General features: G+C 48.0%; 1 long non-coding RNA gene across 1 annotated transcript; it reads right to left on the bottom strand.

Moving 5' to 3' along the window:
• Window positions 1-4,645: 4,645 nt before the first annotated feature.
• On the bottom strand, window positions 4,646-25,631 carry LOC108512180 (uncharacterized). Its single transcript, XR_001880525.1, has 3 exons — window positions 25,492-25,631; window positions 11,841-12,049; window positions 4,646-4,955 (listed from the first exon to the last, which is right to left on the bottom strand). It is a non-coding gene; the product is annotated as an uncharacterized LOC108512180 (long non-coding RNA).
• Window positions 25,632-27,169: the final 1,538 nt, after the last annotated feature.

Raw genomic sequence — 27,169 nt, 5'->3', positions numbered from 1 at the left:
AAAAAAAAAAAAAAAAAAAAGACTATATACATCTGGCTCTGATATGAATCCATAAAAGCATGCAGACTAGGCCTAGATTCTTGCTGCCCAATAGAAATATGTGAGTCACACATAGGTAATTTAAAATTTTCTACTGCCATATTAAAAGGTACAAAGAAACAGGTGAAATTACATGTTTAATAAATTTTCTTCAACCCACTCCATCTAAAAATATTGCTTTAATGTGTAATCAATTTTAAAAGGCATTAATAAGATATTTTACTGGTTTTTGTATCAATCCTTTGAAATCCAGTGTGTATTTTATTCTTCCCATACATTTCAATTTGGACTCACTTCACTTCAACTGCTCAGTAGCTATGGGCAGGGTGGGTACTGACCACCATACTGAGCAGCCCAGTTCCACATGGGCATTACTCAAAGTGTGGTCTGCAGACCTTGGAAGATCCTCAGGAATGTAGAGTCTTGGGCTTCACTTCAGATCTCCCAAACCTGAATCTGCATTTAACCCAATTCCCAGGTGACTCCTATGTACATTAAGTTTGAGACGTCCTGGTTTCACCAGCACTGGCCACATATGGCTTTTGAGTACTTGAAATGTGCTTTGTGGCTGAGACAGGAGAATGGCATGAACCCGGGAGGTGGAGCTTGCAGTGAGCAGAGATGCACCACTGCACTCCAGCCTGGGTGACAGAGCGAGACTCCATTTCAAAAAAAAAAAAAAAAAAAAAAAAAAATGTACCTTGTGTGGTGGAGGAATTGTATATTTCATTTTACTTCATTTTAATTTATTATTATTATTTTTTTAAGACGGAGTCTCACTCTATCACCCAGGCTGGAGTGCAGTGGTACAATCTCAGCTCACTACAACCTCCACCTCCCAGATTCAAATGATTCTCCTGCCTCAGCCTCCCAAGTAGCTGGGACTACACGCACCCATCACCATGCCCAGCTAATTTTTGTATTTTTAGTAGAGACAGGGTCTCACCATGTTGGCCAGGCTGGTCTCAAACTCCTGGCCTCAGGTGATCCACCCACCTCGGCCTCCCAAAGTGCTGGGATTACAGGCGTGAGCCACCGCACCCAGCCAATTTTCATTTTAATTTAAAGAGCCACAATGACTACTTATTGGATAACACAGGCCTAAATCAACATAAGTGCTCCAAAATGTTAGCTATTATTGTTATTATTTTTTTGAATTTTTTTAAAATTGGGGACAGGGTCTCACCCTGTTGTTGCCCAGGCTGGAGTGCTGTGGCACAGTCATAGCTCACTGTAGCCTCGAACTCCCAGGTTCAAGCGATCCTCCCACCTCAGCCTCCCGAGTAACTGCGACTACAGGTGTGCACCACCATGCCTGGCTAATTTTTGTATTTTTTGTAGAGATGGGGAGTCTCACTGTGTGTCCCAGGCTAATTCTGAACTTATTATTATTATTGCTACCACGTTACTTGTCCAAGTTGAGGAAAGTAGTAAAATGAAAATGGATTCAGCAGCATGGACTGATCATTTCCTGCTTTTACCATCCTCCAAGACAGGGATGTAATTATCCCGACTGGTCAGATTTGGACAGTGAGGTTTGGGTCACTTGTGCAAGATCACATAGTAAAAAGCACAGCCATCCTGACATCATTGACCAACCAACCTGTGTGCCAGGAATGCTGTGTGTTTGTTGTGTGTGTGTGTGTGTGTGTGAGAGAGAGAGAGAGAGAGAGAGAGAGAGACAGGGTCTCTCTCTGTCACCCAGGCTGGAGTCCAGTGGCACAATCTCCACTCACTGCAACCTCTGCCGCCCCGGTTCAAGCGATTCTCCTGCCTCCGTCTCTCAAGTAGCTGGGATTACAGGCATGCCACCATGCCCGGCTAATTTTTATATTTTTAGTAGAGACAGGGTCTTATCATGTTGGCCAGGCTGGATGTGTGTTGGTCTTTCAATCCCCATAACTGGCCAACAAGGAGATACTATTACACTTGCCATTTTACACATAGGGAGGTTCGTTTGGGAGGCTCAGAGAAGTGAAGTGACTTGTGCAGGGACACACAGCATCCAAGTGGCAGAGCGGCTGTGGGCACAGGCCTGTCTGTCTCCCCAGCCAGGGTCCCTCCCATGGTGTGCCCCGAGTAGTGGCAGGGCAGTAGCCATGCTGGAGGGGCCATGTGAGCATGAGGCAGACCATGGTTATTTCTCAGACTGAAAATGCCTCTTGGAAGTGGGGGCTACCGTGATGACCTCCAGAGGCCCCTCACTGTCCTCCAGTTAGACTGTGGCAGATGCCAGGCAAACACTGCAGCCTGTGTGAACCTCCAGTTGCTCTCTGAAGCACTGCTGGGTCAGCCTGGGCTGCGAGCAGCAGGCATCAGGGAACGTGAGCTGCTTCTTGAGTAGCTGCTGCCGGTGGCAGCGGCCAGCTAAGTCCAAGGAAGCTCAAGGAAGCTGGCCTTCCGCCTCGGCCTCCGCTGTTTGCTTGTATTTAACGACTCGCTCCATTTCCAAGCGAGCATGGGTGCTGCGTGTTTGTTTGTCTAGCGACAGAAGGCAGCCTCCCAGGGAAAGGCACCCCCCTTCCCTCGCCGGCCCCCCTCTATGCTCACACACCCGGCCTAATGCTGCGTGGCAGGAACAGGCAGATGATCAGAAAGCAGGCTGAGGGAATCCGGAAATGGCAGACCTTCTTGTCATCATCCTTCCCAAAAGGCTCATCTCCCAGCCACAGGAGCCAGCCCCAACCCCAAAATATCAAAGATCAGAGGCACTCCATCCCACATGTGGATATGAGCTCGAGCTGGGAACTTGGAGATCATGGGGTCCAACCCCTCACAGGGAGAGAAATAATAATGATAGCAACAGTGAAAATCATAGTTGCCATTAGTGGACATTTACTGTATACTAAACACTTAACACGCATCTGATTTAATCCATACAGGAACCTATAAAGCAGATTTTGCTCTTTTCCTCATTTACAGAGAAGCAACTGAATCTCAGAGAGTTCATTTGGCCAAGGTCACACAGCAAGGGCATGGTTGAGCTGGGAGTTGAATGCAGGTCTGCCTGGCAAACCAAAGGCAAGTTAGAACTGTGATGTGGAGAGAAAAGAGTGGGTTTGGGAGTCTGAACTCCAGCTCTGCCGTGTTCTCATTGTGTAACCGTGGGGCTGTGATCTCCTGAGTTTTGTGTGATCTTCTGAGCCTTGGCGTCCTTATCTATAGAGTGGGGGTGATAGGGACATCCTACACACCGTGAGAATTAATTGAGATGAGGCAGCTGGTGTCCTGGAAGGAATCAACAGATGAAGGAATATATTTCACAAATGGAACACAGTGCTAGTATGCAGGAAGCACTTAATAAATGAAGTGAATCCATGCCATAGAAGGAGAAATCCCTTCCCTCTTAAATTTCTGGCACCCACCATCTGGCAACAACAACATTCTATTCCCAAAAAGAACTGCATGTTTACAGACCATATCTCATTTAATCCTAACCATAACCCTCTGGGTGTGATTAGCCCCATTTTATAGACCTGACCACTGAGGCCCTGGAAAGTGTGATGGTCTAGCAGGGTCCTGCAGCTGCTAAGCATGTGAGCTGGGAGAGTGATCAGGCTCTGGCTGAGTCATGGTGCAAACCACACCAAAACAAATGCCCGGTGACAGACGAAAGCCCAGACCTCCAACTGGAGCTGTCTCTGACATAAGCACCGACGGAGGTGACTTTGGGTGGCTGAGATGTTTGCCCCTCACAGATGGAGAGCCAGAGGGGAGCCGGGAGCCGAGAGGGACCATCTTTCTCTCGTCCAGTCACACACAGCTGCTGCTGCTGCTGCAACGTCCTTGCCCAACTGCTGGGGACGACCATCACCATGGCAACCGCCAAAGGCCAGCTGGCCTCAGGTGTGAGGAGGGGCTGTGGCCACCTTAAGCCCTGGCCCTGGTGCCCTCGTTGACCACTCTTGATGCTGTATCCAGCCTGGCAGCCTCCAGAGGTCACCAACCCTGGCAGCTGAGTGGAATACAACCTCCCAAAACAGAACCCAATGGCCATGCCGCAGCCCCTGCCTCCAGGGTCCCCCTCTTGCCCCAAGGATGTGCTGCCCTTAGGGTCTGGGACCCTCAGCTGGGAAGAGCTGGAGGCCCCAGTTCTGTGGGCGGGAGCGACTTAGCAGTCACAGCTCTATGCTGCAAATATTAATTATCTCCTAACGACTCTCCAGGCAGTCATTATATCTCAGTTACTGGCAGCTGTTCCTGAAAACCTACCCAAGGCAGCCGTGGGCAGAAGGAACCTGCCCCTGTGGCTAGAGGGGTGAAATGGGCCCTGCAGCATGAGCTGAGGCTGAGGTACTCTTGGGAGGGAAGGAGGCCCCAGTGCCCTTGCCTCCCAGGAACAGGAAGAGGATTAGGGACTAGAGGTTGGGGGAAGGAAGCTGGGAGACAGAAGACTCTGGAAACACAGAAATTTAAGGCTGTAGAGAGGCCCAGTCTTTGCTGGAAAAAATCACTTGCATTTATTGAGCATTTGCAATGTGCTAAGTGCTTCAATGACTCGCTACTCAAAGTGTGGTCTGCAGACCTGCAGCCTCAGCATCACCTGGAAGCTGACTAGAAATGCAGAATCGTGAGCCCACCCCAGATCTACTCAATAGAAGCTGCATTTATTTTAATAAAAGGTGTTTCATGCACAGGTTGAAGTTTGAGAAGTGTAACTGTAAGGCATGTTCACGTTGAAGTCTCACACAAAGTAATGGGGAAGGTACCATTATCTCCACTTGACATAGAGGGCCCAAGGATCGGCCAGCTGCAGAACTTGCCCGAGATGACAAGAAGGCAGAAGAGCAGATCCCTGATTCACACCTTTCTCCAGCAAGTCCTCCCATCAGCCGCAACACACCGGGTACTGTGCTGGGTACGAAGCTAGGTCTGTCTTACACCAAATCTCAGGGTCTTAACATCGCACTCACTTTCTGTTGGTACAAATAAAACAGCATCATGGTCACACCAAGATCTCATTTCAGCCACTGAGAAAGCTAACATTATAATTCTCATTTTTCCAGATCAAGAAACTGAGGCTCAGAAAGGGGGAAGTGAATCTCTACACAGCAAAGTGTTTGTCTGACACAAAAAGGGTTTTCATGTAGAGGACAAGGCTCTGCTTTGTCTGGGTGTCCCCACAATCGAAGAGGCCACAGGGTGGTCATTTTCAACACAGCATAAGGCCTTGCTTAGGCCAAGGACCCCAGATGTTCTAGGCAGCAGTCTTTGGGACAGGAGGGGTGAATGGGCGTGGCCAGTGGGGTCTGTGTGGAGATAGGTGAGATTTTCCTTCACCTAGCTGTTAGGGTTGGTGACCTCAGGGGCCACCAAACTGGTCACATCATCAAGAGTGGCCACAGAAGACACCAGAGCCAAGGCTCAACAGGGCTGTGTGGACACTCAGTGCCCAATTATGGGACAAATCACCTGGAACAGTAGTGCACTTCCTTGCCTAGGGGGTATTCAAATCTCCGGGGTGACACCCTGACAGGAAGGACTCTTGTGAGATGTCCAAGCTCCAGAGCAGGAAAAGGAGTGACAAAGGCACTCAGGGCTCCAGGCAGTTCACATCCCAGCTCTGCCACTTAGTGACTGGGAGACCTTGGGCAAGTTCTCCAAACTCCCTGAGCCTCAGTTTCTTCATGTGTACAAAGGGGATAATCAGAGGTGTGTGCTTCTAATGAGATGAGATGTGAAGAACCCTTGGCTCAGGATTATTCCCGTGGGGCTATTCTAAGAATGGAAGGCAGGAACTCTCCCCTGTGGTACTGAAGGTAATTTTAGGTGGTACAGAGAAAGGGCATTAGCTAATGTTGAGTAACGGAGGGAGAAAGTCACTCCTTTTCAATTCTCCTTGGTCCTTCTAATGCCATCACTGAGAAAGGCTCAGTTTGGTGCTGCCCTATCAACACATTCTCATTGTCTCCATTTTTAAAAAATGAGGTGTAACTTAAACACACGAAAGTGTACACAAAGCTTACATGTATAGCTCAATAACTTTTTACATTTCCACCATCAAAGTGATCTTTCAGATCAAGACAATAGAATCCCAATGGCCCCCAGGGGGCCCTCACATGCCCTCCCAGTCAATACCCTCTCTAAGCATACCCACTAGTCTGACTTCTATTCACCTAAGATTAGTTTTGCTTATTATTGTTATTGTTATCATTACTATTCACCCAGGCTGGAATGCAGTGGTGCAATCTCAGCTCACTGCAGCCTCAACCCCCTGGGCTCAGGCGGTCCTCCCACCTCAACCTCCCAAAGTGCTGGGATTACAGGTGTGAGTCACTGCACCCAGCTAGTTTTGCCTACTCTCGAACTCACTCAAATGGAATCATATAGTATGGACCCTTTCCTTAAACAATTTACTGAGATATAATTTACACATTGCACAATTCACCCATTTCAAGTGTATGACTCAATGACTTTTCGTATATTCGCAAGGTTGTAGAGCCACCACCACAATCCATTTGGAATATTTTATCACCTCAGGAAGAATCTTTCAGCCAACACTCCTCAATCTCCCCCATTCTTCCTGGTCCCTGGAAACCACCAATCTGCTTTCTGTCTCTATGGCTTTACCTATTCTAGACATTTCATATAAATAAAAGTATACATATGTGACCTTTCGCATCTGGCTTCTTTCACTTAACATGATGTTTTCAAGGTCTGTCCAGGTGACAGCAGGTATCAGTAGTTCATTCCTTCATGTGGCTGACTAGTATTCCATTGCATGAATAGGCCACATTTTATTTATCTATTCATCAGTGGATAGACATGTACGTACCTTTTGGATCTGCTTTTTCCACTCAGTATTACATCTGTGAGATTTATCCATGTTGTAGTATGCTCACAGCTCATTCTTTTTCATAATATTCCATCAAATGAACACACCCCTGTTTCTTGTCCATTGTCCTGTTGCTGGACATCTGGGTAGTTTCCACTTTGATGCTCTTATGAATAAGGCTGCCATGAATATTCTTGTGCGTGTCTTTTGATGGTCTTATTTTGGCTGGGTATATCCCAGTGGGGAATTTCTGGTCATCGGGTAGGTATATTTTTGCTCAGCTCCTTTTTGAGCAGAGAGCAAGCCTCAGGTTTTGAGCCTTTGCCAAACTGTGCCTTGTTGGAATGTGGAATGTAATAACATTGACTGACTTGTTTTCACTGTATTTAGTGTATCTATTACTTTCTCTTTATGGCAAAGGGATATTCTGTCTACAGTACTGATCCCAAATCTTCTTTTAAAATAATGTGTTTGGGTTTTTTTTTTTTTTTAAAGGAGTTCATTTAAAGAAAATTTCATGCTTTCAGCCTTCAGCAGTGACCATTTAATGTCAAGACCTTGCTTTTATGAAGGAGTGGTATTTTAAAATATTATTGTATGTTTTCAAAACAATTAAAGAGTTAAAGAGATTGTTCACTATAAAAAAATAAAATAAAATAAAAAAAAGAAAATTTCAGTAAATAATAGCACAGGCAGTGTGTGGGCAAAGTGAAGATACCCAAATGTTTGGGAAGCACTGATTTAGGAGTTTGGACAAGGAGAAGAAGTTGGGGTGGTCAAGCAGATGTCCTGGCAGAAGAGGGACATAAGCTGGACCTGGAAGTATGGGTGAGAACCAGGGATACAGGCAGAGAGAGGAGGAGAAGCTCCCTGGCTGCAGTGGTACAGGAGCAATGGGTCATCTTGATGCAGGGTGAGGCTACCTGGCTTCGAGTTTCAGGTTCCACCTCTCAGATCCTGTGCAACCTTCAGAACCTCGTACCTCTCCAGCCCTCAGCCATGTCATCTGCAAGATGCAGGCACTGGACTGGACAAGAAACTTCAAACAGGGCTCCCTGAGCAGACTCCAGCCTGCAAATATATTTTTACTTGGAGTGTCTTTAAACAAGTTGAACTCACCATTAAAAGGAAATTTTATGATGCCACTTTAGACTTCCAGCATCTTTCAATAAGTTAAAGTTCTGGATCCATATTACAGGGGGCAACAGTTGGCCAGGGCTGAGTAGCAGTGGCTCCCATGAATGCCACCGTCCCCACCACTCCCTATCACATCTCCAGCACTGAAGAGGAGTGTTAGCTCCATTTACCATTGCACTTTCACCACTGTTTTGGTAAAGATGAAAGTGACATATTTTTAATATTCCTGTCTCTAACAAAACTGAGAAACTTTTTTTTTTTTTTTTTGCACATAGCCTTTGTAGGTTCTCTTCATCACCTTACTACCCTCGGAGGCACCTGAAATTGAGAGCCCTGGCCTGTGTGATTTGTAAAGTCCACTCAGGCTGCAGAGTCTGAATGGGGTGATGGATTTATATACAGGATACACTCAAAATAATTTTTTTTTTTTTTTTTTTAGAGACGAGGTCTCACTCTATCACCCACCTGGAGTATAGTGGCACAATCATGGCTCACTACAGCCTGGAACTCCTAGATTCAAGCAGTCTTCCTACCTTGGCCTCTCGAGCAGCTGGGGCTACAGGCACACATTACCACACCCAGCTAATTTTGTTGTTGTTATTGTTGCCCAGGCTGGTCCCAAACTCCTGGGCTCAAGGGATCCTCCTGCCTTCCAAAGTGCTGGGATTATCGATGTGAGCCACCACACCTGGCCAGGATAAATTCTGATGGCTGCACAACCATCAGATGGAAAACAGCCATGCATGCCAGGACGAATATCAAGAAAATGACCAGGAATCAAGGAACCGATATTCAATGTTAGATCATGGGCAAAGCTGCAGTTTTGGTGTAGAAGACCTGGGTTGAATCCCAGGCACATCATTCACTAGCAGTGTGAACTTGAACAAGTCATTTCTCCTCCTTGTGCCTCAGTTTCCTCATGTCCACAATGAGGCGGATCACACAAACTCATGCAAGCATCACTTCTGATTCTCACATTAGATCCTCAGCATGCACACAGTAGGCCTTCAACACAGTCCGATGATAACTGCAGTCATTATTCCCCCTCTGGCCAGCCCTCCACAGAGTCACCCCCAGCAGCCACCCAGGCCTCTGTCTCTTCCACCGGAGAGCGGCTGGGAGGATGTGCCAATAAGCCGCTAGTTAACTAAATAAATGAATAAGGCAGGTCTATGCTGATATAAATCTCTGGAAGAGAACATTTAGACACTCCATATTCGAGCTGGATATCATTTAAATTACCAGGCTGCCTCCTCAGCCCGTATTCCCTTATTACCATGTTTTTAAAGCTCAGGCTTAATTGCACGTTGCCACAGCCTTTACCCACAGCGCTTGTGGAAATTAGAGGCGCTTGCCTGCCCACTCATTTGCAGCCCATCACTCCCTGGCCGGCATGGCCTAGGGATTGGACATTGGAGGGAGGTCTCTGTAGGGAACAGGTCCAATGCATTGGGTTGGGAAGTGGGCTAGGGAGGGGGCTCGTCAATTGTCTTTCTGCCTCCAACCTTGCTCTCTGCCGGGCCATTCTCCATACAGTGGCAGGATGCTCCTTAAATATAAATCACATGATGTCATCCATGCCAGCTTTGACTCCTCCCCCGGATCCCTGCTCACTCAGGTTAAAAGCCAAACATCCCACCTTGCCACCTTGGTCTCACAAAGCCCCACGGGATCTGAATTCCCATAACTTCTCTGACCTCTGCTCCTTTCACACCCACTCCATCTTGCTCACTATGTCTCAGCCCCACCAGTCTCCTTGTTATGCCTCCAATGAGTCACTCCTGCCTCAGGACCTGTGCACCTCCTGTTGGCTCTGCCTGGCTTACTCTGACCCTGGTATTTGCAGTTGTCTCCTCCACTTGCTTCAGTTCTCTGCTCTCCGGGGCCTTATCTAAAACACGTCTCCTCTCCCACACTGTCTGTCTTTTCTGCTTCATTTTTCTATACAAAATTCATCAGTGCATATATCATACTTTGCAGCTATTTGTGTATTTGTTTCTTTGACACTGTCTCCCACTAAACGGTCACTCTGTGAGGACAAAAACTTTGCAGAAAATCATTACGAACCAAACACAGCCTTGCTTGGTGTCTCAATGGTAACTACTCAACCACCGGCCATTAGAAGAAAACATTAATTATTATTACTGGGTCCCTCCTTAGGCCACCTTTCATCACTTCTAACTTCCAAGTTCTCACATCCTGTTTTGCAGAAGCTATGGGCAGGAGTAGGTAGCTTTGGGTCATTTGACAGACGGAAAAATTGAGGCTCCGAGGTGTGAAGTGACTTCCTGGATCACACAGTAAGTTAGGGGGCACATGCCGCCCTCACGCCCTGCCAAAAACTCAGCATGCTCTTCCCCTGCAGGGCCTTTGCACAGGCTATTCCCCCCACCTGGGATGACTTCACCCCACCTGCTTGTAAACTCTTATCCTTCAGATCTCTTTCAATATCTCCTCCTTGCAGAAGCCACCTTCCCACTTAGACTGGGGCAGATCTACCCTTTTAGAAGTTCTCAGCACACCTTGTATCTCTTCGCAGTGCTGATAGGAGTTGACAATGCAAAAACGTGAGAACGTATTTTTGTCAATGTGTGAACTTAGGAGACTCTGTGGGATGCAAATGTAAGCCATTCTGGGAAGGCTGGGTTCTTCCCAAATTGAGACAAGAAAGAAGAGGAAACCAATCCAGATGTACTTATCAGCAGGTGACTGCTGTGGGCAGCTGGGTTCAGTCCCGAGGGGAGTGCCTAGGAGGCCACTAAGATCACAGCTCTGAGGACACAGAAGCTAAGACATTTGTCCACCAACCCCCATGGTCATTGATTGAAGGTTGCTCCTGGGGGAATTAACTTCTAGGCACTTCTCATCTACTCTGTGTAGGGACCAAGCACATGGCTGTGGCCATCGGAAGCCCTTGGGCAGAGAGGCAGGTTTGGAGGTAGGATGCCATCAATGTCTTTGGGAACTGTCATCTGAACTGTCCAGGGTGTGCCAAGTGATAGGCGTGGCAACCAACAGCATCTGTTACAGCTTCTTACTGGATTTGCTACTTGCATATTTATAAAACCGTCAGTCAACAAGCACTTTGTTAACTAACCCTGTGTCTCCAGCCCTGTACTTCAAGGGATACAGAGAAACCCAAGACCTCAGCTCTGCCCTCCTAAAGCAAAAACTCTACCTAAGGAGTCCAAACTGAAACACTCAGTACAGCCCAGTGATGCAGGTTCATTTCATAGATGAGACGCCGAGGCACAGAGAGGTGATGGGATTTATCGAAGGTCATACGCTAGTAAGTGGCAGTGCTGGACTTGAACCCAAGACTTGCACCCTTAACCTAAGTGCATCTGCAAATCCTTGGCCCCTGTACTATTAATGGTAACTGCTTATATTATTCCTGCTGATTATTCTCCCTTTGTGTGAGTACAGTCTTTATAGCTATGCAATCATCCCCATTTTACAGATATGGAAATTGAGGTCCAGCAGGTGCATGATCACCGGGCAAATGGGAGCCTGGAGCTGAGTTAGAGACCCACATCGGCTGCTGGAGCCAGCCTTGGTTACCTTCCCTTTCATTAGCTCTTTGGAGGTCGGCAAGAAGGAAAAAGACAGAATTATGATCACTGTCGTGTATTGAGCAGTGCTTTTTGCAGATGATTTGTCTTTTGCAGAAACTCCCTTTAGCCCTTGAACTCACTCTCCCTGTGAGGTTTAACTACACCCATTTTATAGCCGAGAAGACTGAGGTAAACGGGCTTAGGTTTCTTTGCCACACAAGTGGCAAATCCAGGTCAGTCTAACTCCAGAAGCTAATCCTCATTCACCCGCAAGACAGGAATTCCTTTTAGAGCATCTGAGCTTGATTGCTCCCAGTCGATGGGAGATTCCCCACCTTGCAAAGCTTGTCAGTCCACTGCTGGGCAGCTCTGTTGAGTGTTTCAAGCTCTGGGTCTGGTTCTGCTCAGCTTAGCATCCTCAAAACCCAGCACCAGATCCACCCTTCACAGATGGGATCATTTTGAGCCGCAGTCAGCCTCTCCTTGTAAATTCACACCTCAGTCTTGGTCTGGTCTCTAAGGCAATAAAAACTCAACCATCTTTCTGGGGAGAGGCAGAAAGATAGGGAAATAAGCTAAAATCACATAAAATAGCATATGCAAAGTACAGATCATCGTCCCTAGCATGACATACACTCAAAAAAAGGAGAAGCAGATGTTATTACCATTATTATTCTATTACTATTACCAGAAGCAGCACTGGGACTGTTTTAAGAACTCCAGGGGTTCTAAGCATGCTCATATTTGGAAGTTGCCTGTCCCAGCGTATCCAATACACTAAAATGCACCCATATCCTGCATTAAAGACAATTTTCTGTGAAAATAATTTGGAAGGAATTTTGTAATTTTGTTTCGGACATTACGCTCCATTTTGATTCCTGAAGTTCCTTTTTGTATATTAGAACTAGTCTTTTTCCCCCTCTTTGGATCTCAAGCCAGACAGGGAAAATGAGGCCCAGGGAGGCAAAGTTCCTTGCCCAACGAGACACACTTAGTGGTGGCAGCTGTGTTTGAACGTCATCAGTCCAACTCAAGACCTGTGTTTTAATCTCTTGGTTGTGAAATAGACATGGGTGGAGAGAAAGGGATGACTCCAGTGGAGGCGGCAGAGGGGACTGCATCTGGGGCTGGAGGAGGGGAGGGTTGGGAGGCCTGGGTCCTTACCAGCCAGCCAGACCCGCAGCCTCTTGCCCTCCGCCCAGCCTGCTAATTGCTCCTGCTAACAGTTCAGGGCCAATGCTTCCAAGCAGTCTTATCTTCTTCTTTACCATTTTCTTTCTGGGCAATGAAGTCAAAATCCCTTCCCAGCACTCTGATAGGGTTTTTAAAATGTAGCCTCCATATCACTATTTAACATGCAGTGCTAAAAACTCGATAAACAGCGACCGTCATTTGCAGATTAGCTCTTCACATGACGAAATGATTTATTTAGAAGATTTCCCAACACCGCCCTTCTCTCTCTCTCTCTCTCTCTCTCTCTCTCTCTCTCATTCCTTGGCTAAGAACATATTAATCAGAAATTAAGGCTGATGGAGGAACGGAGGTGAGAGTGATGGGAACAGTGAGAGAAAGGGGTGTGGAGGGAGGTGAGGAAGAGAACGTGGGTGTGAGTGGCTGCAGGGAGAGGTGGCAGAGGGAGGCCGGAGGGACTGGGTGCTCTGGAAGGGATGGTGGCAATGTGGGGGGCTGGGCAAAGGGGGACTCAGAGGACACCAGAGGAGGGTCTGGAGAGAGAGGAGAATGCTGGAGTCAGGGAGCTGGTCAGAGGGGTGGGAAGAAAAGGAGGGAAAACGGGGAGGGGGAAAGAAAGAGGAATGAAGGGAAGGAGAAGAGAATAAATGAGAGAGAGAGAGACTAGGATTAAGGCAGAGAGAAGGAGAGAGAGACAGGAAGAGGAGAGAGACTGAGATGGAGGCAGAGAGAGGGAAAAATCTAGGAGAAAGGAGAGAGAACAAGAGAGACATACAGAAAGAGAGGCAGGAGAGGGAGAGGAGAGGAAAGAAAAACAGGAGAGAGGGAGACAGAGAGACAGAGAGGAGAGACAGAGAGGGGATGAGACAGAGAGTGAAATAGAGGGATGAGAGAGAAAAAAGAGAAGGAGAGAGAAAGAACTAGAGAGGGGAAAAGAAAAAACAAACAAACAGAGGGTGGCTCATCCCTGTGATTCCAGCACTCTGGGAGGTGAAGGGAGGATCGCGTGAGCCTAGGAGTTTGAGACCCGCCTGGACAATGTAGTAAGACCCACATCTCTATAAAAAACAAAAAAAGTAAAATAAAGTAAATTTTTACAAAACAGAAAAAGGAAAGAAGGAAGGAAGGAAAGAAGAAGGAATGGGGAATACCGCGCAGCGAAGGAAGGAAGGAAGCGAAGGAAGGGAAGGCACCCGCAAGGAAGGAAGCCGAGGGAGGGAGGGAGGGAGGGAGGAAGAGTAGGCAACCTCAGTGACAGGTGAGGTAGGTCCCCAGGGGGGCCGGCCACTTGGATGCTGCTCCCCGCCACTTTGCTGGTCAGGTCAGGCCCCCACCCCGGGTCCTATCTGCAGAGCCTCTCGCTCTCCCCTGCCCAGCCAGCCACTGCTGCAGGTGGGGGGCAGGCAGGCCGCCCCGGTGAGGAGCTTCTCCACGCCTCCCTAACCAGGCAGAGGGGCCGGCCAGCTGCAGCCCTGTTGCCTCACCAGGGAGAGACAGAAAAGAGCTTAGGCTCTGGCTTGGTACCTCCCTTTTTTAATCTCATGCATATACATATATTTATATAAATTTCTATGCACCATAAATATATATGTATAAATCTCTCTCTTTCTCTCTTTTGCAAGCCTGAGAGATAACCAGGCCTGGAGCAGAGGCTACAACGATAAGAAGATTAGAGAGGATTGGTTCATTTGTTGTAAGATACTCCAGGAGGGATATTTTGCTCTCAGAAGACCAACCAGAAGGTTATCTAAATAGGCTAGGTCTGAACTAACCCAGAGCTGCTCCCCACTGGGACATTAATGGTACAAAGAGCGAAAGACAGGAGGGGCGAAGATGAGTTATAATGATTATTTGATTATCTTGGGCTTTAACAAACCCAGCCAGTTCGTCTGGGTGTGAAAAATTAGCTGTTCTCACAGCGGCAAATTTCACAGCGTTCAGTGTTATATATCTTTTTCTCCAGAGAGGAGACGGCCGCTGCACTCAGACTCTGGGGTGACAAGGACGCCCCAGTTTCTCTTAAATGTGGCCCTGCAGCTCAGTCCTCTGGACAAAAAAAAAAAAAAAAAAAAAAAAAAAAAAAAAAACACCCAACCATTCAGGGTGAGTTCAAAGACCATGCTGGATCCACAGCTTAAAATATAAACATAGATAGTTTAGTTATAGAAGGGAGGGTATCACTTTCTGTCTTAAAAAACATAAAATTTTAATTTTTTTATTATTTTTTTTCCAAGACAGAGTCTTTCTCTGTCACCCAGGCTAGATCTTGCAGTGATGCGATCTCAGCTCACTGCAACCTCTGTCTCTCGGGTTCAAGCAATTCTCGTGCCTCAGCCTCCCGAGTAGCTAGGATTACAGGCACGCGCCACCACACCTGGCTAATTTTTATATTTTTAGTAGAGACAGGGTTTCACCGTGTTGGCCAGGCTGGTCTCCTGACCTCGTGATTTGCCTACCTCGGCCTCCCAAAGTGCTGGGATTACAGTCGTGAGCCACCATGCCCAGGCTTAATTTTAATTTTTTTTAAAAAACTACCTGGCTTATGGTCCAGTGAAAAAATCTTTTTCATCTAGGACTACAGTGCCAATGTGGTAGCTCACCACATGTGGCTATTGAGTGCTGGAATTGTTGAAGGTCTGAATAGAGATGTGCTGTTAATGCAAAAAAACAAAAACAAAAAACACTGGATTTTGAAGACTTAGTAGGAAAAAAACAAAGTAAAATATCCCATTAAAGATATTTCTGGTTTTTTTCTTTTTTCTTTCTTTCTTTTTTTTTTTTTTTTTTTTTTCTTTTCTTTTTTTCTGAGATAGTCTCGCTTTTCCCCAGGCTGAAGTGCAGTGGTGTGATCTCAGCTCACTGCAACCTCTGCCTCCCAGGCTCAAGCAATTCTCCCACCTCAGCCTCCCCAGTAGCTAGGACTATAGCTGAGAGCCACCATACCTGGCTGATTTTATTTTTTGTAAAAATGGGGTCTCTCCTTGTTGCCCAGGTTGGCTTCGAACTCCTGGGCTCAAGCAATCCGCCCATCTTGGCCTCCCAAAGTGCTGGGATTACAGATGTGAGCCACCGTACCCAGCCAATATTTCGCTATTGATGATGGGAATGAAAATATTGATGATGGGAATGATATGCTAGGTGAAATCAGGCATATTATTACAACTAATTTCATCATTTCTTTTTACTTTTTAAACACACGAATACGAGCAGATTTTAAATGATGGGTGTGACTTCCTTTATATTTCTACTGAGTGTCCCAGCTTTAGACACTGGGTCTTGTGCACAGTTGGCATTTGGAGAGCCATGGAATCCAATTGGTTAGGAGTGGAGCAATTAGTGGAATTTGTTCCAGCTTTTAAGGGCCAGCTTGGCCCAGGGGTTAGCAAAATGCCAATATGGTGAGGTCTGGATCTCTTCAGCGTAGACCCATAGGCTTATGCCACCCGGGACTTGGAGCGCCTAATGCCTGCCAGGTTCTGCTCTGATCACGTTACTCAGGTGGCCTTGTTTAACCAAACAATGCACTGAGAGGTGGGGTCAGTCTTTTCCCCTGTAACAGTGGAGATCAGGAAGGATTGGAGAGGTTGTGTTTATTGAGCACTTACTATGTGCAAGCTTTGTGCCACACTCAACACGAGCGTCCTCTCTTGTCCTCACAACAACCACATGCTCGAGGCAGCTACAATTATGTCCCCAGTTGACAGATGAGGAATGTGAGGCTTGGCTAAATGAAGAGACTTGCCCAAGTTTACTGTGCTAGTGGGATTTGTGCCTGGGAAGTCTGGTTCCAGCCACAGTTGGGAAGGAAAGCCACAATGTGTACCTAAGTCACGACAGAGCAGGTGGTCTGTTCCACCCCTGTAAACCCAGTGCTGTGCAGGCTGGGCATGAGGACATAGAAGGAAATGAGACATACTTCTCTCCATCCAGGCATGCACAATCCTTTTCCCAGGTTAGCACTCCCCCAGGTACGGACAAGTCCAGGAGGAAACCGGAAGGGCTTCCTGGAGGAAGGGGTGTCCCAGCAGGCCTTGAAAAATGAGGAGAAAACGCATGGGGAAACCCTCTAGGCAGAGGAAACAGATGGACTAATGCAGGTTTGGGCTTGATTTGTCCTTTCCACTTCAGGATGTGGGTGTTCGTTTCCCCACCTGTTCAACAGAGCTGCTAAAATCTTCCCTGGCTCACCCAGAGGCATTTGTAAACTTCAACTGAGATGACAGTCAGGAAGCAGTGTGAAAAGTGAAAGTGACTGGCAAATATGATTGTCACTGTTGTCCTCCTCAGCATCCTGTCTCTGCCCTCAGTCCTCACCTCCTCCAAGCTTGCTCCTACCCTTCTCCCTCTTGAAATTATAAAATCCACTTTCTTGTCCTGCCACACCCCAGCTCCTGAATATCAGGGTGATGACCTCATTGAGAGACTGTTTGTGTGAAAGAAGATAATCTAGCAGAAAACTGGACCACAGACCTAGGTTTGAGTGCTACGTGTGCTGTGTGGCCTTGAGCAGTCAGTCTACCTTTCTGAGCCTCAGTTGTCCCATCTGCGCCTCAGTTGTCCCATCTGCAAAATGGATAATCACACTGCCTCCCTCCTAGGTGAGGCATTATGTAGAATACCATGGGTCAAGGAGCATAATAGATGCTCAATAAATGTTCATTATTAAGTACCTGAGGTGGAGACAGCCAACTGCTTTCTCAATATCCATTCCCCTGCCCTCCTTAATAAAGAACCTAGATTTTATTCTGGGCAGCTTTGGGCTCAGCTGAAAGAACACATTTCTCACCTATTTTTGCAACCAGGATGATCAATAAGGTGTCGGCCAAAGTCGCTGAGTGTGGGGCTTGGGAAACTTTAAGGGGAACTACGCCAGCTGAAGGAGGGTCCTTTCCCCTTCGCTGTCCGTTCCCACCCTTCCACCTTCTTTGAGCTTTGAGTGAGGATGGGAGTTGGAAGCTGGATCTCCTAACTGGGGTGGAACCCCCTGGCCCAGACCCCCACCCACTTCCAGAGGCCCCAGGCTGGAGGCCAGAGCCACTGCTATTCATGAGTTCGGGCAAGAATAAAAAGTATCAGCTCGGCCTAAGATATTGGGGCATTTTCCACTGACAGCACCAAGAGCTTGCAGCCTATTACCATCATTATTATTATCACCATCACTGTCACCATCATTATTGGACAAAGCCAGCCTCCGTCCTTCCCCAGCCTGAGCCCCACCACCCTTCTCTGCAGCAACATCTTGGCTCCCGTCCCTCCATTCTCTCGCCCTCACTCCCTCTTTCTTCCTTTTATGTTCCCTACCCCCCTGCCGCCGTCTCCTCTCCCCTTTCTCCTTCCTCTTTATTTTATCTCAACTTGCCACAAATCTGTTCCCCTACAAAGCAGCTGCCATCTTTGTTCTGGGCCATTATCTGTAGCAGCGCGGCCCGAGCGGGGCCGCTGGGCAGACAATCACCGGGTAATAGAGTGTCTGCGAGCTATTGTGGAGTGTGTCCGAGCCGATCCATCACCCGCCGCCTGACACCGCGCGCAGGCGGCAGCCGGAAAGCTGGCCGGGCCACTCTCGGAATCTCCACTCTGCCCCTCCGTGCGCGCAGGACAGGGACCAGGGATGGGGGATCCCAGAATGCAGCCCGGGCTCATTTTGGCTCTTCCCACGCGCTTAGGGTCCCCTGTTTCGCAGTCATTTAATCTATGCTCCCACCCTACAAGGGAGAGTGGTTTATTGTACGCCATTGTACAGATGCAAAGCTGAGGCTCAGAGAGGCGAGGTCACTTGCCCAAGGTCACACAGCGTTGTGGAGGCAGAACTGGGACTCGAACAAAGGTTTATCTGCCCTAGAGCCTGTGGTCTCAAAACACCATACAATGCTATTCCCCAGAACCTGCTTTTTCAGGGCAGTGATGTGCTTTGCACGTTTAGGACACAGGCTGGTAGTCCAATATTTGCAGAACTGTGTTCTAGATATTGAGCAGGGAGAGTTATTTATTTATTTATTTATTTATTGAGACAGAATCTCGCTTTGTCACCCAGGCTGGAGTGCAGTGGCACAATCTCAGCTCACTGCAATCTCCGCCTCCCAGATTCAAGCAATTCTCCTGCCTCAGCCTCCCAAGTAGCAGGTACTACAGGTACCTGCCACCACACCAGGCTAATTTTTGTATCTTTGGTAGAGACAGGGTTTCACCATGTTGGTCAGGCTGGTCTCGAACTCCTGACCTCAGGTGATCTGCCCGCCTCGACCTCCCAAAGTGCTGGGATTATAGATGTGAGCCACCGCGCCTGGCCAGGGAGAGTTTTTATAAAAGATGTGCAGCAGCCATTCCCCTCTGCTCCACCCATTACAGTTGGTGGTCTAATGGGAAGCGTGGGAAGGGTAGAAAGCAATATTTATCACGATAGGCAAGAGAGCGTAGTGGAAGGGGCGCTGCAGCCAATGCTGTTCCTCATGGCTTTGCCACTCCAGCTACGTGACCTTGGCCAAGCGGCTTCTCCTCTTTGTGCCTCGGTTTCCTCATCTGTGACAATAATAGGTCCTCCTTTGTGAGGTGGTTAGGAGGATTCAATGCATAACACAAGGGCCTGGCATTTAGAAACATCAATTAAATATTAGATATTTTTATTCATTCTACTCCTACACAGGGCCGATGTTTTATTTACATGGTTTACATTATACCATTTACCCTCCACAACATACCCAGGTAAGGTACATACAATTATTATTTCTGTTTTACAGAGGCAGAAATTAAGACTCAGAACCTTGTCCAACGTCGCCCCAGCTAGCAAAATAATACATTCTCTCTTATGCATTCTTTAGGCATTGACTGAGCACCTAATGTGTGCTAAGTTTCGTCCTAAGTGGCGTAAAAACTACAAAGGTTGGCTTTGTAGCAGCAACCGGCTTTTAAAGAGCCCTTGTCTCTACTAGGCATTTAAATGCATGGCTGAAGATAATCCCCCAGCAATTCTCGGAAGTTGGTGTCATTATTCCCATTTTACAGATGAGAACTCCAAGACACCAAGACGTTAAGCAATTGACTGAAAGTCACAGTCTGTACATGTGGCATCCGGGATTGTACCTTGGCACTCTGACTCCAGAAACAGAGAAACACAAATTGCCTTGCCTGAGAATGCCCTTGCTCACCCTGAATTCACATGTAGCAGGGGGAGGTCAGCTGTGGAGACCCCTAACTAGGGTATGGGGAAGAATTAGCACCATCCAAATGGAAAGGCCACCCTAAAGGGCTCTGGCAGATCGGAGGAGAACTCCAGCACATGCTGCTGTGAGTATCAGGGAAGGCTTCCTGGAGGAGGAGGTGAAGGAGGGGCCTCATCCAGAGATGAGGTCTAAGTCAGGCAGGGGACTCTGCAGCACCTCATTTGGCTGGATGTGACTTGGGAAAGAGAGACCCAAGACATTCTGACCACTAATCTGAGCTCACAGCAGGGGCTCTGTAGGAGGTGGTTCAGAAATCTTGAAATGCTCCCTAGGGATTTGTGGGCCATGTGGACATTTTTCTTGTGTGTGTTTTTGTTTTTGTGGACATTTTTCAGTTGAACACCTACTGTGTGCCAGCCCCCCTACTATGTACACCTTGCCCTTATATTGCTCACAGTCACATAGAATGACACATGCTTGATGGAAAAGCACAGGGAACTGCAGGGGCTCTCTAACAGGGGCCCCGACCCAGTTTCCAGAGCTGGGGAAGGCTTCCAGAAGGACCTAGCCTGGCAGCTGGGACTCAGAGCATGGGACACAGCAACTCAGAGAGAGAAGAGGGAGAATGGTATTCCAGACAGAGGCTCCAGTGTGTGCAAAGGCTGGGAGAGGGGAGAGGATGGAGCTAGGGATACCAGGTAGGGAGGGGAAGGAGATGGGGTCCCTGCTGCGGTTGGGATTTGCAAATTGGCTTGACAACAGACTTGTGCCTGGAAGAGAAAAGTTCTAGCTCTTCATGATCAAGACAGCATAGGAATGCTCAAATGGGATATTTGAGGGTTGGGAGGATAGGGTAGGGCAGTTTTGTCAAGATCAAGGTTATGATACCCATCATTCTTTGAGCACTTGCTGGGCCCAGACCCTGCTTCATGCTTCACGTGTCTTATCAATCCCTTCCCCTCAACCTTATGACAGGCCATTCCACGGATGAGGAAGCTGAGGCTCAGAGAGGTGAAGTCATGTGCCAAGCATCTGACTTCAGTACGCAAGCTCTCAGCCATTGCAAAAAACAGGCTCTCCCTGCCTTAAAAACTTCCCCAGGGGCCTGGGCAGAGTCTTCTCTCCCCAGACAAGATGGAAACTCCCCAAACCTTCAGATGGCCTCACCCTGTCCCACCCTCTAAGCTGCACACATCAGCGAGGCTTCCCGCCTTGCTTTGCCGACCAGCTCCTACTCACCCTCCGGGGCCCAAGTGGGAAGTGCCTGCCCCAGGAAGCTTTTCCAGCCAAAGTGGCTCCCTATCCTGAGTCATTTCTCCCTGTATTAGGACATTCTGTGCAGGGGCCATTTCCCTGGGTTTCTTGATTTGTGGTATGGTATTAGTTACCATTTAGTAAGTACCTAGTAGATTTCAGGCTTTGTGACATAGCAGAAGTGCTACTAGTACTAAAAGTATGACAATAGTAACTATGACACTCACAGCCACAATAGCAATCTTGAAGCACCTGCTGTATGTGAGGTATTGTCATGGGAAAGACTTTGGCTGTCACTATTCACTGAACACTCACTCTATACCAGATTCTGAGGTGACAGCAGCAACCACCACCCTGGCTTCCCCTACCCATGGAATGTGCCCACTGCACCCGCCACTTGCCGTGGTTCATCACCCACTAGATCCTGATGGTAACTCCTTGAGGTGGGTCCCAGCCTTGACCCATTTCTCAGATCTGAGGAGTGGTGCTCAGACTGGTGAAGGGGTTTACCCTGGGAAGAGGCAGAGCTAGGAACTGCACTGCAGCCTCTACCTCCAAGTTCCTGGAGTGCTCTCCAAGTGCTCCCCAAGAGCTCCCTGAACTGCATTGACTGTGAGGAAACAGATGGAGGACAATGATGCAGGGTTTCATATGTGGTGACAGTGACAGGCCAACCCCAAATACCTAGGAGGCCATCCTGAGCTCTCCCACACCCTCTTGTTCCAGCTTCCCTCTCCCTCCCCGTCTGGACCTCTCTGAACTTCCTGGAAGCTTTCTCCAGGGGTGTTTTGTCTGGGCTCTTTATTTCTTTAGCCATCTTCCCTTTTCTCTCCCGATCCTCCCAAAGACCCTGTTGCTCTCTCTTCTCTCCCCTTGCCTGGGCAACCACCCCTCCCCAGTCCTGAGTTTGGTGTGGGAGGGGGTAATATGCAACCCTGCACAGAGATGCCGGAAAAGGCAGGCTGGGGGCACACACAACCATCCCGGGCCGCGCTCACGGGGAGATAAGAGCTTTGCTTGAGGGTGATCCTGGGGGGTCAAGGGGAGCCCTCCAGTCTTAGGAGGTGGGAGGGGCTGGTGGAGGTGCAGAGAACATTGGAGACAGCATGGGGGCTTCGAGGACATCCTGAAGGCAGTGGGGGCTGGCTGATGGAGAAGCCCACCCAGACCTGGGGAGAATGCCAGGGTGGGGAGAGACTGGGGGTCACAGGGAAGATATAGACCCCATCAAGGTCAGGAGAGAGGCCCAGAGATGCTGTCAGATGGTATTACCCAGAGTTTGACTGGGGATGGGGTGGAGGGAGGGGCAGACTGTGTGAGTGCGAGGGAGGATGGCGTGCACCGAATATGTGTGTGTGTGTAGGATGGAAATGGTGTGCATGTGTGTGAATAGGATGGAGATGGGGCATGTGTGTAGCTAGGATGGAGATGGTGTGTGTGTGTGTGTGTGTGTGTGTAGGATGGCAGAGATGGCATGTGTAGTCATATATAGATAGGATGGAGATGGGTGGTGTGTGTGTATGGATAGAGTGGAGATGGTGCATGTGTAGTTGTATATAGATAGGATAGAGATGATGTGTGTGTGTGTGTGTGTGTGTGTAGGATGGAAATGGTGTGTGTGTGTGTGAATAGGATGGAGATGGGGCATATGTGTAGCTAGGATGGAGATGGTGTGTGTGTGTGTGTAGGATGGCAGAGATGGCATGTGTAGTCGTATATAGATAGGATGGAGATGGTGTGTGTGTGTGTGTGTGTAGTAGTAGTAGGACAGGGTAGATTTCATGTGTGTGTAAGAGAGTAGGATGGGGTGGACCCTGTGTATAGGGATGGGTGGACCCAGCGTGTGTATAGGATGGGTGGACCCTGTGTGTGTATAGGGATGGGGCAAGTCCTGTTTATGTATAGGGGTTGGAGTAGGCCCTGTTTGTGTATAGGTGGTGAGGTGTACTGTGTCTGTGTGTGCAAGGGAGATGGATATGGAAAGTCCCAATAGCCCCCCTTGGCTGCCCAGTTCCAAGAAACACAAATACATAAGCCTCATTACCCCAGTGCTGCTTAAAAGTGAATGTAAAATATATACGTGTACATATGTATTTGTTTTTATTTGTGCGTCTGTGTGTATGTGTGTGTGTGTGTTTACCTCAAAAATCAAGAGTTGCAGTGAATTTCAGGGAAGTGGCAGGGCCCGATGTGGTAATTAACAAAGGAGACTCGGTTTCCCCGTGCCTCTGTATTTACTGATCTATGCATGCACACACAAGGTGAGATAGGATGAATGGCTAATTTCCCAGCGGCTTTTGCTCCTGCTTGCTGCAAAGTTGTGAACAAAATGACTGGCCATGCATTGAACTGGCTTACACAGCTCTCCATATGGAAATTAAGATAATCCAGGGCCCAGCTTTGTGTCTCAGCTACGGCAGGGGAGCCAGGAGGGAAGGGGAGGGGGGCCGCGGAGGCTCCAAAGAGACAGGGTGAGGCTCCCGGGCCTTTCAGAGGAACAGTTTACTGCTTGGGCTGGGGAATTTAGCTCGATTTTGTTGGTCAAACACTTAGGAGGATGTGTATTCTTCCACTTTCCCCAACCCCCAGTCCTGCTCCCTGCCACCTTCTTTCTTCTGCTCAGACCTCACCAGGGATGTAATACTCGGTTCAGGGTAGGAAGGTTTTAGGCAGCAGAACAAAAGAGAAGGGATTATGGGTAAGGTCAGAGGGCTCCGGGGATTAGAGATATGATGTATTAAGAGGGCAAGACTGCCAGGAATACTTTCTGTTTCTATGAAGCCTGTGTTAATTGATGGGAAAAATCTCTCCTCTACATATCCCCTCCCACAATCTCCTCTCCACGCTCCCAACTCGGCCTCTTTTTCTCAGGTCCTTCCTTAACTCTCTCTTGTTCATTTCTCTCTTTCTGCTCTGCCCCTGGTCTCTTCCTAGCCAGGGCTTTTCTGATGCATTAGAGAGACGAGGTGCAGTCAGGAGGTCCAGGGCGAGGTGAGATGGTGTGAGGGTGGAGTCTGGATGCCCATTTCAGACTGCCTGGGTTGACGCCCTGTCCCCTGTGAGACACACACACACACACGCACACACACACACACGGTATGTGTGATTAGGGTAGTTACTTAAACTCTCTAAATCTTGACTTTCCAATCTATAAAATGGAAACGAGCAATAGCAATGGCTACTCTATTATTTATTATTATTATTTTTACTGCATGCCCCAGAGCATTGTGCTGGGTGCTCACCGGGATTAGATACACCGGTGAGTAAGCTCCCTCCCTTTCCTCTCGGAGCTCACAGAGCCAGGGAGACAAACCACAGCAGGGAAGTCAATCAATAAAAATGGTGACAGACTGTGACATCGCGATAATGGACATAAACAGGGTGTGTGGCTGAGGCTAATGAGGGGTGAGTACTGGGGAGTGAGGTCTGCCTGTGGGGAAGGAGTAATCAGGGTGGGCATCCCTGAGGAAGTGTCCCTGAGCTGGAACCCTAAGGCTTTCCAGGAGGAGGGGTCAGCCTGAGCAAAGACCTGAAGGAGGAGGGGTGCTGGATGTGTGTGAGAAGTATGACAAAGCGTGGGTGCCAAGGGGAGGCCTCAGGAGGTCAGGTTGCAGAGCCAAGCGGGAAAATAAAGAGAACTTGGAAAGCACAGATTTTGCCCAAAGCAATCACTGAGTGTATTGATCATTCAAATCGGAGGTTTTCCAACTAACTTAAGTAACCCATTCTCTACCCAGCACCTGTGTGACCTTGTAAAAGTGCAAATGGGATCCTGTTTACATCACTTCCACCTGCATAAAGCCCTCCAGTGGTGACTTCTGCACTTCCAGTTTGACAAAGCTCCTCATCACAGTTCCCACTGCAGAGGAAAGGAGAGGCCACGTGCTTGGCAGGGCCTCAGGAGCACAGACTTGGGGGGCCGGATGGGCTGGCATGGAAGACCCCACTTCTCCAACTCCCATTCGTGTGAACTCAGACAAATTATCTGGCCACCTGGGGACTCAGTTTCCTCATCTAAAAGATGGATATAATGACAATCATACCCGCCTTCTAGGGCCATAATGAAGCTTAAAATAGTCCATATATGTAAACAACTAGGGCATAAGGGCCTAGTTATGTGTTATTAATAATGTGTTATTAATAAGTGCTATGCAGTCATTCGCTTGGGCAATGTTCCAGTAACTCAGGGCAGAGATGGTGGCTCGTGTTGGGGGGTGACAGTAGAGATGGAGCAGAGGGCACATTCACATTTGGAGAATATTTTGGACCTTGGGCAAGACTCTCTTCTCCCTTAGACTTACTCAGGTTTGGGGTGGAGAAGATGTTTCATAGTCCTAGCCTATGGCAGACAAAGACCAAAGGATTTTTGGAGTATACTTACTCCAAATCAACGGAGTGACTGCAAGGCTAATCCCATCCTTGGCTGCTTTAATGGAGTCATAAAAGAAGAGACTGGAGGCTGGGCATAGTGGCTCAAGCCTGTAATCCCAGCACTTTGGGAGGCCGAGGCAGGCAGATTGCTTGAGCCCAGAAGTTCGAGATCAGCCTGAGCAACATGATGAAACTCCATCTCTACCAAAAAAAAAAAAAAAACAAAAATTAGCCAAGCGTGGTGGTGCCTGCCTGTAGTTCCAGCTACTCAGGAGGCTGAGACAGGAGGATCACTTGAGTCCAGAAGGTAGGGGTTGCCGTGAGTCATGGTTTGCACCACTGCACTCCAGTCTGAGCAACAGAGCAAGACCCTGTCTCAAAAAAAGAGAGAGAGAGAGAGACTGAAATTCTTTACTCCGGGATTCCCAACCTTGGCACTATTGCCATTTCAAGCACGATGATTCTTTGTTGTAGGGGGCATCTGAGCATTATAGGATGTGGAGCATCACCCCTGGCCTCTACCCACCAGATGCCAGTAGCGCATGTGCACGCGCACACTCGCGCGCACACACACACACACACACACACACACACACAGAGTGATAATCCAAAATAATTGTCTCCAGATATTGCCAAATGTTGCCCAGGGGCAAAATCTCCCTCAATTTAAAACTACTGCTCTACTCTGAACTGGTCAGCCCCACACTCAAAATATCCTGTTTTATCCTGGATTATAAATTTGAAATTGTTCTGGGAAGAGCAGCCTTACCTAGAAATGAAAAGGCTCTTGGAGAATGTATATTGGCCATGAAAGCGAGAAAAGGTTGTCACTTGGAAGAGGACCAACAAGTGAATGACACAGAGAAATAGGGAAAATCTGTGAATCCAATCCAGAGCTGTTCAAAGATGAGAAGAGTTGACTTGGGAAGGAGTGACCTCCCCGTTGCATTATAGGATGTGGAACATCACCCCTGGCCTCAAGCAGAGAGTTTACGATGGCCATCAGGTGGGGATGGAATACTGTATAATCTAAAGATTTCCATCATAAGACTCTCCCTCCCTTCCAGGGAAAACTCTCTTAGCTTCTGTCTTCTAATTCCTCCCTGAAAAGCTTCCTCACCACTTCCCACAGAACTCTCTCCCTCACTGAAACCAAAAGGCTCCTAGAGTTCTCCTTCAAGTCTTTCAGCTGAATCTACTGAAGCGAAATACGAGAAAGATGATTATGAAGTTTTGTTGTTGGGACCCATGAAATCAATGGCTCCCAAAGAAAAAAAAAAAAAAGAAGAGTAAACCAAGCTAACGACCCCAAGTCAAAACGGTAGATGGCAGGCCAAGCTGCAACCTAGGGGTGAAAAACAAAGGCAAGTGGTTTCATTTGCAGGATTCAGGGGTCATGAACCTGTGTTGTGCCATGAAATCCGCTGCGAGAGTGTTCAGGTTGGGGCTGCAGGACTATTCTGGGAAGAGTCTGGGCTGGTTCCAGCATCTTCTTCCAGACAAGCCTAGCATCCTGACAGTTGAAAGGTGGGAAGAGATTGGCTTAGATCATGCAATGTGATACCCTGGAACGGACCCTGGTACAGAAAAAGGACATGAGTGGAAATACCAGTGAAATCCAAATAAAGTCTAGAGTTTAGTTCATGGTGTTGCATCAATGTTAATTTCTCACTTTCAACACATATGCT

The sequence above is a fragment of the Rhinopithecus bieti genome, unplaced genomic scaffold (genome assembly GCF_001698545.2).
Source record: "Rhinopithecus bieti isolate Rb0 unplaced genomic scaffold, ASM169854v2 scaffold_26532, whole genome shotgun sequence".
Lineage (NCBI taxonomy): Eukaryota > Metazoa > Chordata > Mammalia > Primates > Cercopithecidae > Rhinopithecus > Rhinopithecus bieti.
Note: the sequence above shows the minus strand (reverse complement) of the source record. Positions and strands in the feature narration are given on the sequence as shown.